The following is a 20049-nucleotide window of genomic DNA, read 5'->3' on the forward strand; positions in this document are numbered from 1 at the left end:
AACATTTTGTGTGTTGCCTGTAATCAATGTCTCTTAGTTCAGAAGTACAGTAGACCAGGTCAGACACACATTCCCATATTCATAAATCTGCATGTTCTATCTTTCCAAAGAACAGCTCATAAATAGCTTCTTATTTGGAAATGGTTTCCCATTCAGCAGATTCTCAGGAGCATCATTGTGTCCACTTTAAAGCACTTTACTACAACTGTTCCTGAGTAAAACTAGTTGTCAAGACAGTTCCCAAAATAGAGGTTACAGAACAGCTTCACAAAATGGCAGCCTCCATTCCTTCAAACTCACTGCAAGCAAAAAGACAATTGGTTTGTTTTCTTCCACTGTCCTTGATTCATCCAAGTTTGATGATATTTCCCCGTATTTAAGTTCCTTCTTAAATCCCTCTGATCCTCCACAATAATCTTCCAATAAGGAAGCCAATAATCTTCCTCCTCATTCAGTTTCTTATTTTGCAAGCTGTGGCTCATGTGTCAGTTTCCTCACTAAAATTCTTCAACTGATTTACCGATGAGAAATTTATCTGCTCAACTTACACTTGTGTATTCAACTCCAGCCTCTCTTACTGTTAGCGACTTCAACCAAGTTAGCACCATCTTCAAATTTTAGCGTAGAGCCACTTGCTTCTAAAATTTAACCATTAATATGAATGAAGTAATTGCATTGGTCCCAACAGCATAATATAAGAAGATAGACCTTTCACTTCTCACGTGGAGAAGAAACTGGACTTGAAGTGTTGTTCCACCCACTCATATTGAGTCAGCTATTAAAGTTGGCCTCCACACATCCTTCCTCCCATCCCCACCACTACCTCTGTCAATTCACTCTCACCCTCTCTTGGTATTGATCAGTTATCACACCCATTTCGAACACAAATTGATCAGAACACAGTGCAAACACCACCAAAAGGCTGCTTACTAATAAATTCCTCCAATTTAAATTGCTACGATACTTCAGAGAATTGGAAATGTTCAGCATATTAAAAAAAAGATACAACTGTACTTTGAGTTGCTATTTTAAGTTGCCATTTAAAATACAAACTGAAATTTCAATCTATGTGTCAAAGACTTTTTACATTTGAAGCAGCAGTAACAGGGTAGATGTACAATTGCATTCCTTTACGAGCTAATTTTTACGATAGAATTCAAACCCTAAATGCTTCACATCACAGCCTCCGATCTTCATTTACACTTTGGACAGGTTTTTGGCATGAAAAATGAGCTGTGCCATGTCTTGTGAAGGAATACTTCTGTTTGAAAGCAGCACATGCAGATGGTGAAATTCCAGGTTTGTGTGAAGGAATCTCTGGAGGGTTGAGACACAGCTTGGTAACATAAGCAGTTTCAGGATTGAAAATTCATCACAGATGTAAGTGTGTATATTATGTAATGTGAAGGAACTGAGCTAACATACATTGTTGAACTGACATGGACCTATAAGAGGCCTGTGTTAACACCCAAAAGTTAATTCATTTGCTTTCTTGCTCTCTATACCACACACCATTCCGTGCTCTCCTGAAATGAAGACTGTAGATGAATAAGGTATAGCTGATATGGCAATAGTTACTTCCTACACATGGAAGTATTTATCTCTGCACATTGACTCCAGCTAAACATATAATCCTGGTCAGGAATTGATGGAGTAAAATTCCATCTTGGGTGGTAATTGTAAAAACATAGCCACCTGCTGTATATTCCACCAAATGTTTCATTCCATTAATTTCAATGTCATTGAATACCTGGTGCTGGAATATAAACAATAGTACATTTTGGAGTGTCCGTGGGTTCTTCATGTGAGTAATTCTTTTGTTTTTTTTTTGATTTACGGAAGTGTTACATTCCTGGGAAATGTTTCGTGCAGCAACAGTTCAGAAAGTCGTGAAGTTTTCCTGCTAGTTTCAGTACAATAATTTGCTTGCCTTCTAGAGCTCAGGATTTTCAGTCAAAGCAAACCAAACAAATGAATACACATCAATAAAAGTTTCTGAAATGAGCATATTTTCATTAATATTTAATTGAGATAAGAAGAACAAGAAATGCACTTTTCCATTGTTGATTGGGTGGATGAAGTTTCCTCCTGTGGAAGGAACAATAATGAGGGGGCCTCTATATAAGCAACAGAGTGTTCACTTACACAGACCCTTCATCAATTACACAGGAACAGGGGGATCTTGGGATCCATGTCCATAGACCTTCGAAGATGCCATCCAAGTTGATGGGGGTCTCGAGAAGTAGCATGGCATGTTGACTCTCATTAGTCAGGGGGATGGAGTTCAAAAGCTATGAGGTAATTTTGCAGATCTATAAAACCCTGGTTCAAAACACACATTTGAAATATTGTGCTCAGCTCTAGACACCTTATTATAGGAAAATTGTGGAAACTTTAGAGAGGCTGCAGAGGAAATTTACAGGATGGATTGCATGTCCTGTAAGGATAGATTGAGCGAGCTATAGTTTTTCTCTTTGGAGCGAAGGAGTATGAGATGTGACTTGATAGAGGCATAGATAGGGTGAACACCCTGAAACTTCTTCACAGGGTGGCAATGGCTAATACGAGACGACATCATTTTGAGATGATTTGAGGGAATGTCAGAGATATGTTCCTTTTACACAGAGACTGGTAGATGCATGGAGGCACTGTAGCACTGGTGATAAAGGCAGGAGCATTCGAGACATTTAAGGGATTTTTAGATAGGCACACAGATAAAAGAAAAATGGGGGGCTAAGGGGGAAGAAAGGGTTAGATACATCTTAGAATAGACTAAAAATTGGGACAACATCATGGGATGAAGGGTTTGTATTGTGCTGTACTGCTCTGATCAAGTTTATGTCAGCCCAACAGAGAAAATTTCATCTCCTGACTTCAATTTTCTATTCTCTTCACTTTCCCAACAATTCCGACACCCATCCACACTAGGAACAATTTACAGTGGTCGCTTAACCTATGAACTTGCACAGATATTGAGTGTGCAATGAAACAGGATCAGAAAATAGAAAATAAACGTCCAAAGGGACGTTGCATTGTTTTTCTCAACCCAGCGGCCCAAATACTTTGATCAATGGAGAACAAACGTGCCCACTGTAAGAATTCTGTGTGTCTCTTTCCCGGTTTCAGCTTACTCATACAGTTATAAATACTTTAGATCTAAGTGAAGGCCCTTGATGCAGAAGATGATGTAAAAACTAACTGTGTGGTCACCTGTAAGGAAGAAAGCTTCAGAATGCAGCAGGATAGTGATGGGTTTGAACAGCTGGCAAAAATTCACAGAGGGAAGTCAGTCCAAGAGACGGAGATGTCACTTTGGGTTTTGAAGCAGACGTTTTGATAGTGGCTACTGTGAGACGAAAAACTTGAAGCTTTGTCTTGAGAGGCTTCAGCGAGGTGGCTGAGCAGGTAAAAGGAGCTTATAAATACTTTCTGCTGTAGTGTTAGTGGATTGAGACATTCATTTACAATTACAACTCCTCCTGCAGAATGTGTGAGATCAGGGAAACTGCCAGTGTCCCTGGTGACTACACCTTTAGGAAGTGCGTTCAGCTGCATCACCTGACTGATCACAATGACTGGCTGGAGCTGAGACACTCGAGAACATTCTCAATGTAGATTTGATAGTCAGGGGCCAGACAGGAGATCCCTTGGTTGCAGAGGAGACTCCAGGATGGTATGTTGTCTCTTAGGTGACAGGGTCAAGAACATTCTCAAGGGAGATGATGAAGGGAAATAGTTACACACATTGGTATTAATGATACTGAGAGAAAAAGAAATGAGTTTCTGCTTTGCGGGTTGACAGAAAAAGCACGGTGGACAGAACGCAAGGGCTCAGCAAAGCAGTAGTTAGTCTGCACCCAGTCTCACTGATGTTGATGACACTACATCCAGATGCAGTAGACAAGGCTGGAGGACACATACATGAATATATGCCTTATATTATAAGACTGTGTATGTCTCTTAGTGTTGATAAGGGAGGAGGTGTAGGAACAGCTGTTACACTTCACATGGTCAAAGAGGAGAATGCATGTGGAGTGAAAGAAGCGGAGAGATGGGCAGGGAGTAACGAATGAACTAGAGAGTGGTCCCCAAAGGCCATCTGGATATCCCTGTGGCAACAATTTTCTCCTTTTCAGCACCAACCCTGTCCATCTTCAGCTTGCTTTCCCACCAGAGTGAGGCTACACACAAGCTAGAAGAACAACACCTCACATTCTGCCTTGATCGCCTATAACCCAATAACCTGAACAGCCACTTTTCCAGTTTCAAGTGATCCTTCCCCCCTGTCCCTTCTGTATCCCTCTTGATCCTCCCTCACACCACTTCTTTCCAAAAAGCATAGCCAACCATTCCAATCGCCCAATGACCTTCCCATCCCCCACCCAATCCATCTGCTCGTCACCCATTGAATACTATCCTCTCTCTGTTCCCCTCTGCCCACCACCCCTCCCCTTTGTTTGTTTTCTCTTTACCCTTCTTATCAGATTCCATAATCTCCAGACTTGTGTTGCCTCCACTATCTCCTTATGTTGCTATTTCCTTCCTTCACTTCTCCAGCCGGCTCTATCGGTCAATCACCCCTCCCCAGCTAGATATTCCTATTGCCTGCCAGCTCCTACTCCAGCTCTTCCCATCATCACTTTATACTGGGTTTTCCCCCTCAATTTCTGCAGTGCTTGACTGGGAATGTTGACTGTATTTCATTCAAAAGATGATGCCTGACCCACTGTGAGCTCCCGAGCTCATATGTCAACTCACTTTCATTTCAGATTCTGGCACCTGCAGTCTCTTGTGTCTCCAGAGACTCTTGTGTCTTCTGTCTTTCTTGGCTACATGAAGACTGGTGGGTGGCTAATATTGTGCCTTTATTTAAATAGGGACGCAGGGACAAGCTACGCATACATCAGGACTGGTTATTGAGCCGAACATCGGTGGTGAATGTGTTCCTGAAGAGGGATTTGGAGAGACAGCATCTGTCTATATTTGGAAAAGCAAGGATTGATCAGGGATAATTACCATGGCTTGCGAATGGGAAATTTTGTCTCATGAATTTAATTGAGTTTTTTGAAGAAGTGATCAAGAGGATTGATGAAGGCAAGTGGTAGACATTATCTTCTGGGCTTTAGTAAGACTTTTGACAAGGACCTGCATAGTAAGCTGGTCTAGAAGATCAGAACATATGGAATCTAGGGTGAGCTAGGCAATTGAATACAAGCTTGGTATTGTAGAAGGAGTCAGCGGTGTAGTGGAGGGTTATTTTTAAGATTGTAAGCCCATTCACTATTTAAATCAACTGGGAAGTGGGCAAAGGTATGGCAGATGGAATTTAACTCTGACAAGTTAAAATGTTTAATATTTAAGAGGAACACAGGGGAAATTTCTTCACTCAGAGGGTTGTGAAAGTGTGGAGTGAACTGCCAATGCAACTGGTACATGAGAGCTTGATTTCAATGTTTAAGAAAAGTTTGGATAGGTGCGTGGAAGGGAGAGGTAGACAGGGCTATAGTCCAGGTTCAGATCGACGGGGCTAAGCAGTTTAAATGATTTGGCATGGAGTAGATGGGCTGAAAGGCCTGTTTCTGTGCTGAACTTTTCTGTGACTAAGTGCAAACTGATGTTTTCTGAGATTTAAATTTGGCCAGGATTGAGTATGAAACGAATGACAGGATCCTAGGGAGCATTGTAGAACAGAGAGACCTTGGGGTCCAAGTATGTAGTTCTCTGAAAGAGACAACACTGTTATACATGGTAATGAAGAAGGTGTATACCTGCTTGGCTTCATCAGATGAGGAATTGAATACAGGAGTTGAGATGTCACATGACAACTGTAGAAGACATTGGTGAGAGTACATTTTGAGTATTGGGTGAGGCATCAATGAACCTTTCTGGATGTTTTACAGCTTGGTATGGCAATTGCTTTGCCCATGACCATGGGGTACTGCAGAGAGCTAAGGACATGTTACGGAACTGAACCTTTCCTTGGGCTCACTCGATACTACATGTTACTTCAGTAAAATAGCCAGCATAACCAAAAACCATACTCACCCCAGGAATTCTCTCTTCTCCTCTCTCCCATCAGGCAGAAGATACACAAGCCTAAAAGCACATACCACCAGGCTCAGGAACACCTTCAATACACTTGTTACTATCCATTTTTAAGGATCAGGTTTCGGGTTACTTGGAGGTACATGATAAAATAGGCTGAAGTCAGTGTGGTTTCTTCAAGGGGAATTCTTTGAGGAAATTACAAGCAGGATAGGCAAAGGAGAGTCAATGGATGTTGTTTATTGGATTTTCAGAAGGCTTTTGACAAGGTGCCACAATGATGCTGATAAACAAGTTTAGAGCCCCTGACATTACAGGAAAAATGCAAGCATGGATAGACTGACTGACAGAAGGAAAGGAATAGGATTAAGGCAGGGGGTGGGGGGAACTTTTCTTGTTGGCTGGCTGCCAATGACTAGTGGTGTTCCATAGATGTCAATTTTGGATCTGCTACTTTTCACATTATGTCTGAATGCTCTGAATGACTGAATTTGGCCATTTGGCCCATGGAGTCTACTCCACCATTTCATTGTGGCTGATCCTGTTTTCCCCTCATCTGCAATCTCCTGCCTTCTCCTTGTATTCTTTCATGCCCTGACCAATCAAGAATCTGTCAACCTCTGCCTTAAATATACAGAAAGACTTGGCCTCTACAGCTGCCTGTGGCAAAGAATTCCACACTGATAACAAAGAAGGGCTGTAAACCTCTATATTATTAGCAAGCAAGCAAGCACATGAAATATTCATGTGAAATTCTTTGGTCTACAGTTTTAATATTGGCATTTACCTTGAAATAACTGACAGAAGAGAAAAATTTGCTTATCAATTGTTCTGCTGCTGACATCATCTGAAGGAATTTCTCAATGTTGTTCCTTCACTGACATTTTGTTTTACACTAGATGTTATTAAACCAATAGAAAATAAGTCTTCCACACAACCAATCCCATAAATAAAACTATAATCTACTGAATTACCCTCAGTTGCAAGCATTTGGTACATGGATACATTTTCAGCATTAGTACTCTATAGGCAGTACTTCTAAGAAGGGAGAGAGGCAGAAGAAAAGAAACTATAGGCCAGTTAGTCTGAGCTCATTGGTTGGGAAGATGTTAGAGTTGATTATTAAGGATGAGGTCCCAGGGTACTTGGATGCACATGATAAAATAGGCCATAATCAGCATGGTTTTCTCAAGGGAGATTCTTGCCTGACAGATCTTTTTCAGAATGGACAGGGAAGGAGGAAAAAGAGGTGGGGCGTGGCACTGTTGATCAGAGATAGTGTCACGGCTCCAGAAAAGGAGGAAGCCATGGATGGTTTGTCTACGGAGTTTCTGTGGGTGGAAGTTAGGAACAGGAAGGGGTCAATGACTCTACTGGGTGTTTTTTATAGACCTCCTGATAGTAACAGGGACATCAAAGAACAGATAAGGAGACAGATTCAGGAAAGGGGTAATAATAACAGGGTTGCTGTGGTGGGAGATTTTAATTTCCCAAATATCGATTGTCATCTCCCTAAAGTGAGGGGTTTAGATGGGATGGAGTTTGTTGGGTGTGTTCAAGATGGTTTCTTGACACTATATGTAAATAATTCTACAAAAGGAGAGGCTATACTTGATCTGGTATTAGGAAATGAACCTGGTCAGATGTCAGGTCTCTCAGTGGGAGAGCATTTTGGAGGTAGTGACCACAGTGCTATCTCCTTTACAATAGCATTGGAGGGGAATAGGAACAGACAAGTTAGGAAAGTGTTTAGTTGGAGTAAGGGGAAATATGAAGCTATCAGGCAGGAATGTGGAAGCATAAATTGGAAACAGATGTTCTCAGGGAAATGTATGGAAGAAATGTGGCAAATGTTCAAGGGATATTTGCGTGGAGTTCTGCATAGGTACGTTCCAGTGAGACAGGGAAAGGATAGTACGGTACAGGAAGTGTGGTGTACAAAAGCTGTTCTAAATCTAGTCAAAAAGAACAGAAGAGATTATGAAAGGTTCAGAAAACTAGGTAGTGATAGAGATCTAGAAGATTATAAGGCTAGCAGGAAGAAGCTTAAGAGTGAAATTAGGAGAGCCAGAAGGGGCCATGAGAAGGTCTTGGTGGACAGGATTAAGGAAAACCCCAAGGCATTCAACAAGTATGTGAAGAGCAAAAGGATAAGACGTGAGAGAATAGGACCAATCAAGTGTGACAGTGGAAATGTGTGTACAGAGCCAAAGGGGATAGCAGAGGTACTTAATGAATACTTTGCTTCATTATACACTACGGAAAAGGATCTTGGTGATTGTAGGGATGACTTACAGAGAACTGAAAAGCTTGAGCATGTAGATATTAAGGAAGAGGATGCACTGGAGCTTTTGGAAAGCATCAAGTTGGATAAGTCACTGGGACCGATGAGATGTACCCCAGGCTACGGTGGGAGGTGAGGGAGGAGATTGCTGAGCCTCTGGTGATGGTCTGTGCATCATCAATGAGGATGGGAGAGGTTCCAGAGGATTGGAGGGTTGTGGATGTTGTTTCATTATTCAAGAAAGGGAGTAGAGATAGCCCAGGAAATTATAGACCAGTGAGTCTTACTTCAGTGGTTGGTAAGTTGATGGAGAAGATCCTGAAAAGAAGGATTTATGAACATTTGGAGAGGTATAGAAACATAGAAACATAGAAAATAGGTGCAGGAGTAGGCCATTCGGCCCTTCAAGCCTGCACCGCCATTTATTATGATCATGGCTGATCATCCAACTCAGAACCCCGCCCCAGCCTTCCCTCCATACCCCCTGACCCCCGTAGCCACAAGGGCCATATCTAACTCCCTCTTAAGTATAGCCAATGAACTGGCCTCAACTGTTTCCTGTGGCAGAGAATTCCACAGATTCACCACTCTCTGTGTGAAGAAGTTTTTCCTAATCTCTGTCCTAAAAGGCTTCCCCTCTATGCTCAAACTGTGGCCACTCGTTCTGGACTTCCCCAACATCGGGAACAATCTTCCTGCATCTAGCCTGTCCAATCCCTTTAGGATCTTATACGTTTCAATCAGATCCCCCCTCAATCTTCTAAATTCCAACGAGTACAAGCCCAGTTCATCCAGTCTTTCTTCATATGAAAGTCCTGCCATCCCAGGAATCAATCTGGTGAACCTTCTTTGTACTCCCTCTAAGGCAAGGATGTCTTTCCTCAGATTAGGGGACCAAAACTGCGCACAATACTCCAGGTGTGGTCTCACCAAGGCCTTGTACAACTGCAGTAGTACCTCCCTGCTCCTGTACTCGAATCCTCTCGCTATAAATGCCAGCATACCATTCGCCTTTTTCACCGCCTGCTGTACCTGCATGCCCACTTTCAATGACTGGTGTATAATGACACCCAGGTCTCGTTGCACCTCCCCTTTTCCTAATCAGCCACCATTCAGATAATAATCTGTTTTCCTATTTTTGCCACCAAAGTGGATAACTTCACATTTATCCACATTAAATTGCATCTGCCATGAATTTGCCCACTCACCCAACCTATCCAAGTCACGCTGCATCCTCTTAGCATCCTCCTCACAGCTAACACTGCCACCCAGCTTCGCGTCATCCGCAAACTTGGAGATGCTGCATTTAATTCCCTCATCCAAGTCATTAATATATATTGTAAACAACTGGGGTCCCAGCACTGAGCCTTGCGGTACCCCACTAGTCACCGCCTGCCATTCTGAAAAGGTCCCGTTTATTCCCACTCTTTGCTTCTTGTCTGCTAACCAATTCTCCACCCACACCAATACCTTACCCCCAATACCGTGTGCTTTAAGTTTGCACACTAATCTCCTGTGTGGGACCTTGTCAAAAGCCTTTTGAAAATCCAAATATACCACATCCACTGGTTCTCCCCTATCCACTCTACTAGTTACATCCTCAAAAAATTCTATGAGATTCATCAGACATGATTTTCCTTTCACAAATCCATGCTGACTTTGTCCGATCATTTCACCGCTTTCCAAATGCGCTGTTATCACATCCTTGATAACTGACTCCAGCAGTTTCCCCACCACCGACGTTAGGCTAACCGGTCTATAATTCCCCGGTTTCTCTCTCCCTCCTTTTTTAAAAAGTGAAGTTACATTAGCCACCCTCCAATCCTCAGGAACTAGTCCAGAATCTAATGAGTTTTGAAAAATTATCACTAACGCATCCACTATTTCTTGGGCTACTTCCTTAAGCACTCTAGGATGCAGACCATCTGGCCCTGGGGATTTATCTGCCTTCAATCCCTTCAATTTACCTAACACCACTTCCCTACTAACATGTATTTCGCTCAGTTCCTCCATCTCACTGGACCCTCTGTCCCCTACTATTTCTGGAAGATTATTTATGTCCTCCTTAGTGAAGACAGAACCAAAGTAATTATTCAATTGGTCTGCCATGTCCTTGCTCCCCATAATCAATTCACCTGTTTCTGTCTGCAGGGGACCTACATTTGTCTTTACCAGTCTTTTCCTTTTTACATATCTATAAAAGCTTTTACAGTATAGTATGATTATGAATAGTCACCATGGCTTTGTCAAAGGCAGGTTGTACCTTACGAGCTTGATTGAATTTTTTGAGGATGTGATTAAATACACTGATGAAGATTTAGTGTATATGGATTTCAGCAAGGCATTTGATAAGGTACCCCATGCAAGTCTGATTGAGAAAGTAAGGAGGCATGAGATCCAAGGGGACATTGCTTTGTGGATCCAGAACTGGCTTGCCCGCAGAAGGCAAAGAGTGGTTGTAGACGGATCATATTCTGCATGAAGGTTGGTAACCAGTAGCGTGCCTCAGGGATCTGTTCTGGGACTCTTCATGATTTTTATAAATGACCTGGATGAGGAAGTGGAGGGATGGTTAGAAAAGTTAGCTGATGACACAAAGGTTGGGAACGTTGTTGACAGCATGGAGATTTATCAGAGTTACAGTGGGATATTGATAGGATACAAAACTGGGCTGAGAAGTGGCAGATGGAGTTCAACCCAGATAAGTGTGAGGTGGTTCATTTTGGTAGGTCAAATATGATGGTAGAATGTAGTATTAATGGTAAGACTCTTGGCAGTGTGGAGGATCAGAGGGATCTTGGGGTCTGAGTCCGTATGACGCTCAAAGCTGCTGTGCAGGTTGACTCTGGTTAAAAAGGCATACGGTGCATTGGCTTTCACGAATCATGGAACTAAATTTAGGAGCCGAGAGGTAATGTTGCAGCTATATAGGACCCTGGTCAGACCCCACTTGGAGTACTGTGGAGTTCTGATTGCCTCAATACAGGAAGGATGTGGAAACCACAGAAAGGGTGTAGAGGAGATTTACAATGATGTTGCCTGGATTGGGGAGCATGCCTTATCAGAATAGGTTGAGTAAACTCAGCTTTTTCACCTTGGAGTGACGGAGGATGAGTGGTGACCTGATAGAGGTGTATAAGATGATGAGAGGCATTGATCGTGTGGATAGTCAGAGGCCTTTTCCCAGGGCTGAAATGGCTAGCACGAAAGGGCACAGTTTTAAGGTGCTTGGAAGTAGGTACAGAGGAGATGTCAGTGGTAAGTTTTTTACGCAGAGAGTGGTGAGTGCGTGGAATGGGTTGCCGGCAGCGGTGGTGGAGGCAGAAATGATAGGGTCTTTTAAGAGACTCCTGGATGGATACATGGAGCTTAGAAAAATAGAGGGCTCTGGGTAACCCTAGGCAATTTCTCATGTAAGGACAGGTTCAGCACAGCTTTGTGGGCTGAAGGATCTGTCTTGAGCTGTGGGTTTTCTATGTTTCTATGTTTCTAAATTTGTTGGAATTCTTTGCAAAAATGGCAAGCAGGATGGACAAAGGAGAATTGGTTGAAGTTGTGTACTTGGATTTTCAGAAGGCCTTTGACAAGGTGTCACACATGAGACTGCTTAACAATTTATGAGCCCATGGTATTACAGGAAAGATTCTAGCATGAATAAAGCAGTAGCAGATTGGCAGGAGGCAAAGGTGGGAATAAAGGGAGACTTTTCTGTTTGGTGGCTGGACAGGGGTCTGTGATGGGACTGATTCTCTTTATGTTACATGTCCATGATTTGGATGACAGAATTGATGGCTTTGTTGCAAATTTTGTAGGCAATATGAAGATATTTGGAGTGGCAGGTAGTTTTGAGGAAGTAAAGAGGTGACAGAAGGTCAGATTAGAAAAATGGGCAAAGGAAAGCCAAATGCAATGTTAGCATTCATTTCAAGAGGGCTAGAATATAAAAGCAAGGATGTAATGTTGAGTCTTTATAAAGCACTGGTGAGGCCTCACTCGGAGTATTGTGAGCAGTTTTGGATCCCTTATCTTAGAAAAGATGTGCTGCTACTGGAGAAGGTTCAAAGGAGGTTCATGAAATGATTCCAGGATTGAATGGCTTGTCATACAAAGAGTGTTTGAAACCTTTGGGCGTGTATTCACTAGAATTCAGAAGGATGAGTGGTGACCTCGTTGAAACCTATTGAATGATGAAAGGCCTTGTTAGAATGGATGTGGAGAGGATGTTTCGTCTGTGGGCGAGTCTAAGACCAGAGGAAACAGACTCAGAACTGAGGGATGTCCTTTTAGAATGGAAATGAGGAGGAATTTATTTAGCCAGAGAGTGGTGAATCAATGGAATTCTCTGCCACAGACAGCTGTGGAGGTCAAGTCTTCACGTATATTGAAGGCAGAGGTTGATAGTTTTTTGTTTGGTCAGGGCATGAAGGGATACAAGGAGAAGGCAGGAGATCGGGGCTGAGAGGAAAACTGGATCAGCCATGATGAAATGGTGGAGAAGACTTAATGGGCCAAATGGCCTAATTCTGGTCCTATATCTTATGCTTAGAGTTTTCACCACAGCATAACTCATTCATTTCCCTGGTTATTCAAAGGCTGGGTGTAAATTAGTGGAATTGGTTGAATTGTAGAATGGAAACGTTTAGAAGTTTCAATGCAAGAGGCTATTGCTGATGGCTAACCTGTCCATCATGGAGAATTGTTGATGGCCATTATAGGCTTTCAGACATGCACACAGCTTGGGGAAAGGACTAGAAAAGGAACTGAGAAAGTTCAACACTGCAGGGAGGAAATCATCAAACATACCATGTTAGTAAGTGTGTTTCCCTGTAAGGTAGGATATGATTTGGTGAAATGTGAATCATTATCTTGCAGATTTAATGAACAGTGCTCAGGTTTAGGAGACTTCATATAAATTTAATTTTTAATCAGTTTTGGGAAGAATGCAAATATTATTCAAAATATGAAAAGTGAAAGCAAAAGTAGGTCTCACACCTACTCTGCTACTCAGCAAGATTGTATCATTCAGTAAATGCTTCATAGCCATGTTCTCAGACAAACCATATATCACTTAATATCCAAGACATTGGTGAAACTGCACTTGGAGTAGACTGTGCAATTCTGGTTGCCCATGCCGATAGCTTTCCTGTAATACTATGTGCTCTTAACTTGGTAAGCAGCCTCATGTGTGGCGCCTTGTCAAAGGCCTTCTGAAAATCCAAATATACAACATCGACTACAACCCCTTTATCTGTCCTACTTGTAATCTCATCAAAGAATTCCAACAGGTTAATCAGGCAAGATTTTCCCTGAAGGAAACCATGCTGACTTCACCCTATCTTGTCCTGTGTCACCAAGTACTCCATTACCTCATCCTTAATAATCGACTCTGATAACTTCCCAGCTACTGAGGTCAGGCTAAATGGTCTATAATTTCCTTTTTGCTACCTTCCTCCTTTCCTAAAGAATGGAGTGACATTTGTCATTTTCCAGTCCTCCAGAACCATGTCAGAGTCCAATGATTCTTGAAAGATCACTATTAATGCCTTCACAATCTCTTCAGGCTCCTCTTCCAGAATTCTGGGTTGCAGTACATCTGGTCCAGGTGACCTATGTACCTTTTGGTTTTTCAGCTTTTTGAGCACCTTGTCTCTTGTAATAGTATCTTCATTCACTTCTCTTCCTTCACACCCTTCAACATCTGGCACACTGCTAGAGTCTTCCACAGCGAAGACTGATGCAAAATACTCATTTAGTTCAAACATCACCCAAAATGCTGGATGAACTCAGCAGGCCAGGAAACATCTATGGAAAAGAGTACAGTTGACCTTTTGGGCCAAGACCCTTCAGCAGGACTGGAGAAAAAAAGATGACGAGTATATTTAAAAGGTGAGGGAGGGAAGAAAGAAACACAAGGTGATAGGTGAAAATGGGAGGGGGAGGATGAAGTAAATAGCCGGAAAGTTGATTGGTGAAGGGGGAGTCTGATAGAGGAGGATAGAAGGCCATGGAATAGAGAAAAGGGGGAAGGAGCACCAGAGGGAGGTGATGGGCAGGCAAGGAGAGAAGCTGAGAGAGGGAAAAGGGGATGGAGACCGGTGAAGGAGAGTGCGGGGGGCATCATTTTTCCTACCCCGCCACCCACATTTCTTCCTTTTCTGCAGATTTTCTCTTGCTTGTGGTTTTGTTACTCTTTTAGTTCATCCGCCATCTCCTTGTCCCTCGTTATTATTTCTCCAGCTTCATTTTCTAGTGGTCCTATATCTACTCTCATCTCTCTTTTATTTTTTATATACTTTAAAAAAGCTTATTTCTATCCACCTAGCTTGCTTTCATATTTCATCTTTTCCTTCCTAATGATTCTTAAAGTTGAATTCTGTAGGCTTTTAAAAGCTTCCCAATCTTCTATCTTCCCCCCAATTTTTGCTTTGTTGTATGCCCTTTCTTTTGCTTTTACAATATCTTTGACTGCCCTTGTCAGCCATGGTTGTACAATTTTATCATTTGAGTATTTCTTTGTTTTTGGAATATATCTGTCCTGCACCTTCCTTATTTCTCCCAGGAACTCAAGCCATTGCTGCTCTGCTGTCATCCCTACCAGCATCTCCTTCCAATTTACTTTGGCAAATTCCTCTCTCCTACCACTGTAATTTCCTTAGCTCCACTGAAATATTGCTACATCAGATATTACTTTCTTCCTATGAAATTTCAAGTTAAACTCAATCATAACGTGATCACTGCCTCCTAAGGGTTCCTTTACATTAAGCTCCCTAATCACCCCCAGTTCATTACATAACACCCAACCCTGAATAGCTGATCCCCTAATAGGTCCAGCAACAAACTGCACTAAAAAGCTATCTCTTAGGCATGCAACAAATTCACTCTCTTGAGATCCATTACCAACCTGATTTTCCCAAACTACCTGCATGTTTAAATCTCCCATGACTATATTTCCCATTGTACTTTGTAGTCCACATCCCAGCTACTGTTGGGAGGCCTCTATGTAACTGCCATCAGGGTCCTTTTACTCTTGTAGTTTCTTAACTCAACCCACAATGATTCAACATCTTCTAATCCTACGTCACATCTTTCCACTGATTTGATGCCATTCTTTACTACTAGAGCCATGCCTCCCCCTCTGCCAACCGTCCTATCCCTCTAATACAATATGTAACCTTGGACATTCAGCTCCCAACTACAACCATTTTTCAGCCACGACTCAGTGATGGCCACAGCATCATGCCTGGCAATCTGTAGTAGTACAACAGATCATCCACCTTCTTTCTTATACTCTGTGCATTGCGACATAACATTCTGAGTGCTACGTTTGCTGCCATTTGATTCCGCATCCCTAATGTACTGATACTCACCCTGCTGGCTGCAGTTTTGTCCAATCCCCTCCTCACTGTGTGCTGCTCCCACTGCTGAGTGGGCCACCGGAATGATTCCAAGCGCCCGCAAAGCTTAACTAATTTGCAGTTCTTCCTGTCTCCCTCTTAGATAGTCTGCAAAGTTTAAAAAGGTATCAGATGAAGTTATTAAATAAAACTGCATCACATATGATGGATGGTCATATGGATTTTACATTTATATGGTATTTACATGGTTTGGGTGTTGGTTAATGGATAGAAAACTAAAGGTAAAAACCAAGTCAACATATACAGTGATATCTGCTCACTCTGTGAACTATTCTGCTTGCTCTATTCTCAGAAGTCTCTCACATGCTTCCTGGATAATATTTTCCATTCATTAACCCGTGATGACTCTGCCCAGTTCAATCATTGTTGTCATCAGTCTGCTATCGGTTCATTGATGATAGATTCTAGCTTTTTCTTCCTAGTTGTGACACCTGTGTAGCACCCGCCTTATTGTGTGTGACTAGTCGCTTCACTCTTTTGAGAAAATCAGATTACACTGGGTGTTAGTCGGCCATCAGAAGAATCCAGGTATCGGAAGGAGGCAATGAATAGAAACCACACACTTCTGGAGATAAGTTTTTGTTGATAAGAAAAATAAATATGTAAAAAATAATTCCATGAGCAAGAGCAATTTAAATTTCCAACGTCCTGTTTAGGTTCCAAATCTTAGATATCAAACTACAACAAATTCCTTTTTAATTGGAATCGGTGATATTCATTAGAATAACCTTTGTTACTCCAATTTCTCTAACTAATTAGGTCTAGTGTTATTCCCTATTTAAAAGTTTACAGACTAAACTTTCCTTTTTACTGATCACTGGTTAGTTAGAAAACCAAATAAAATTCCTATTCCCAAGTATGACAGTTAACTTCAGTTTCAGTTCCAGGCAGTATATCTACAAGTTTAAATTCAAATTCAAAAATTATATATACGCAGTTTATCTCCTCTCATGACAACTCTCCAATATCACAACTCTTAAAGTAAATCTCATTCAGTAACTTATCAAAGTCTTTGCAAAAATAATCAGTTTTTGCAGAAAATCAAATTTGGATTCTTTGGCTGAAAATAAACTTATACATCCAACCGTATTAAATCCTCTGTGTCATTACACATTTCGTTCCTGCGCTGGTTCTTCATCTTGGGTGGCTCGCCATCGTGTTTCTTGTTTCATTGGAATGAAATAGTTGATCATCCACAGTAAGTCACTTCACAAACTTGTACAAAACTTGATCAAATCCCTTGGTATGATTTTACAGAACTAATTCCCAACTACAGTCGGGATCTTGGATACTGGTCTCTGCCGATATTGTCTTGTTAAAGCTGCTGCAAGTTATAGCTGCAGCTTCAATAAATCTTTTATTGCTATTGTCTCTCCTCCAGGGGTTTCACCCTGAGGGTTTCAAGTTAGTAGGGTAAAGATACTCACTACTAATTCCACTCTTAACAGTTCATGTCTTCAGCTTCTAATCGATGCTGCGTTTCTCTCCTTGTCTGCCCTGTGTCTGCCCTCGCTTAGCGTTTTTTTTCAAATTCTCTTTTTTAAAAATCGGCAACCCTTGTTTTAATCTCTCCACAGGTAGAACTTTCTAATATTACATATTTGGGCTTAATTAACCTGGGTTACACCCTCTCCGGTTGAACTTATGCAAACCCTTTGCATACAGCTACAGGTTGCACTTTAAGGTAGGGAGTGGGAAGTTCAGAGGGGATATTAGAGGAAGGTTTTTTACTCAGGGAGTGGTTGGTGCGTGGAATGCACTGCCTGAGTCAGTGATGGAGGCAGATACACTAGTGAAGTTTAAGAGACTCCTAGACAGGTATATGGAGGAATTTAAGTTGGGGGCTTATATGGGAGGCAGGGTTTGAGGGTCGGCACAACATTTTGGGCCGAAGGGCCTGTACTGTGCTGTTCTATTCTATGTTCTATGTAATGGGTTTGGGTGTTGAACATCTGTGAAATCTGGAAGAGACTCAACAAAAGCTGAACTCAGAAAGGGACTGAATTGCTGTCACTAAAGGATTTCTGAGCTCAGGATATGTTAGAGTTCTAGGATTTTCCTTGTGTCTAGAAAACCCGAGTTCAGGCTCTTCTTTTTGAGAATTTTCATTTGCCTGGTTTTCTAGTCAACACTTCACCATGCGTCTCTTTTTCTGGTCGAATCTCCAACTCATTTGGGATTGACAAAATTTCTAGACTTCTGCAACCAGGTGGGATACACTGATTACGCATTTCCTTATTTGTTGTTTCTTCCACCGGGTTTTCTTCAGGACTGATAGGTAAGTTACTTTCCACAGTGGATTCCTCTACATTAGGTAAGTAACTCGCATTTCTTTGGGATTCCAGCACTGAGTCTGCCACTGGAGTGGTTATAAGTAGCTGCTTTGGGCTTGGATTGGAGACCATAATTCTTCTGTGTAACTGTTCACAAGTTTCTCGACTCTTAGAAGGTTCAGCTACAATGTCAAGTCTTGGTCTGAGGTAATAAGCCTCATCCTTGTCCTCTTCAGAGTTAATTGGATTTTCTTCCTCTTCAACTGACTGTTCATTCTTCGTACTGCGAGTTGTGTACTTGTGAACAGGGACAGGAGAAAGTTGTTCATTGTCTGTAGAAGGAAGTAATCCACAAGGGAACAATAGATCTCTATGTAATGTTTGTATGGGTCCAGACTGGTTCTCAGGACACACCTTGTAGACAGGCAGATCACCAGCTTGGCTCACCACTACATTGACTGTTTCTTCCCATTTATTGGCAAGTTTGTTTTTACCTCGAAGGTGCACATTCCTTACTGGCACTCGGTCTCCTTTTCTCAACTCTGCAGCTGTCACCTGTTTATCTTATCTGGTCTTGTTTCGGTCTGCCATTTTTTGTGAGTTCCTCACTGCTATCTTGAAACTTTCCTCAAGACGTGATTTCAAATTTTGTACATACTGAGAGTGTGATGTACCTTGTTTGTCTTTCAAGGGTAGTTCAAAAGCCAAGCCAGCTGGAAGTCTGAGTCGCCATCTGAACTTCAGTTCATATGGACCAAAGCCAGCTGTCTGATTCCTAGTACAATTGTAAGCATGGACTAGGGATTTCACAAATTCTCGCCAGCAACTTTTATCTTTCATCTCCAGGGTTCCCAACATATCTAAGAGGGTCCTCTGGGATGATATGGTGTTGTTCTGACTTTTTGAATTCCAGCTGTCTCACACAATTCTTTAATCAAGTGGGATTCAAAGTCAGGCCCTCTATCGTGTAGGCACTTGGGATAACCATAATGTGAGATTAATTGCTCCCATCGGCACTTTGCATTTGTTTGGATTTATGGTTAGGTGCAGGAATAGCCAACGCATATTTAGTGAAATGATCAGTTATTACTAACACAGAAGTTCACCAGCAACTTTTATGTGTGTTGCTTGAAATTCCAGCATCTGCAGATTTCCTCGTGTTTGCCTTTTTAAATTCACTACTGTGAAGCCTCTTCCGGTGATGCCTACTCTGAAGAAGTTTAAATCTTCTCTTCAATGGGAAACCATTTCTCACTGCTCCCCATCTGTAATTTCTTCGGCTCTTCAACTTTTCGACCACATTTTGACTCAGACTTGCTATCGCAGCCATATATCCTTTCTTGGTACGTGTCTCCGCCGTCAACTTACTCCAGTTGGCTTCAGGATTCGTTTCTGAGCCTCTCAATTTGTCCAGCTCTTGGCTCTATCCCTCCCCCTCCTATCTTCTCCTATCATTTTGGATCTCCCCCTCCCCATCCCATTTTCAAATCTCTTACTCGCTCTTCTTTCAGTTAGTCCTGACGAAGGGTCTCAGCCCGAAACGTCGACTGTACCTCTTCCTAGAGATGCTGCCTGGCCTTCTGCGTTCACCAGCAACTTTTATGTGTGTTGCTAGTTATTACTAACAGATCCTTTGTGTTACTTTGATCGGGTTCTAATGTAAGACAGTCCATGCAGACCAGCTGCAAGGGTCGAATAGTCACAATGTTCACTGATGGAGCAGCTTTCTCAGGCAAGGTCTTTCTTCTTACACATCAACCACATGTTTTAATCTTGTGTTCCACGTCAGCAGCCATCTTGGGCCAATAGAATCGGCTCCTGACTAAATCCGGGGTCTGATCAATGCCCATGTGACCAAAATCATCATGAAGACTCTTCAGTACATCAGATTGAAATTTTCAGGTAAAAGAAGCTGGTATGTTGTTTTATCTCCGTTTAATCTCTTTCTGAAGAGAATTCTGTCTTTTAGCTCTGGACAATCCCATTCTCTAAGAAGCTAGGGTCGTCTGGGGATTGCATTTCTCACTGAAGG

Source organism: Mobula hypostoma, chromosome 10 (assembly GCF_963921235.1).
Source record: "Mobula hypostoma chromosome 10, sMobHyp1.1, whole genome shotgun sequence".
NCBI classification, from domain to species: Eukaryota; Metazoa; Chordata; class Chondrichthyes; order Myliobatiformes; family Myliobatidae; genus Mobula; species Mobula hypostoma.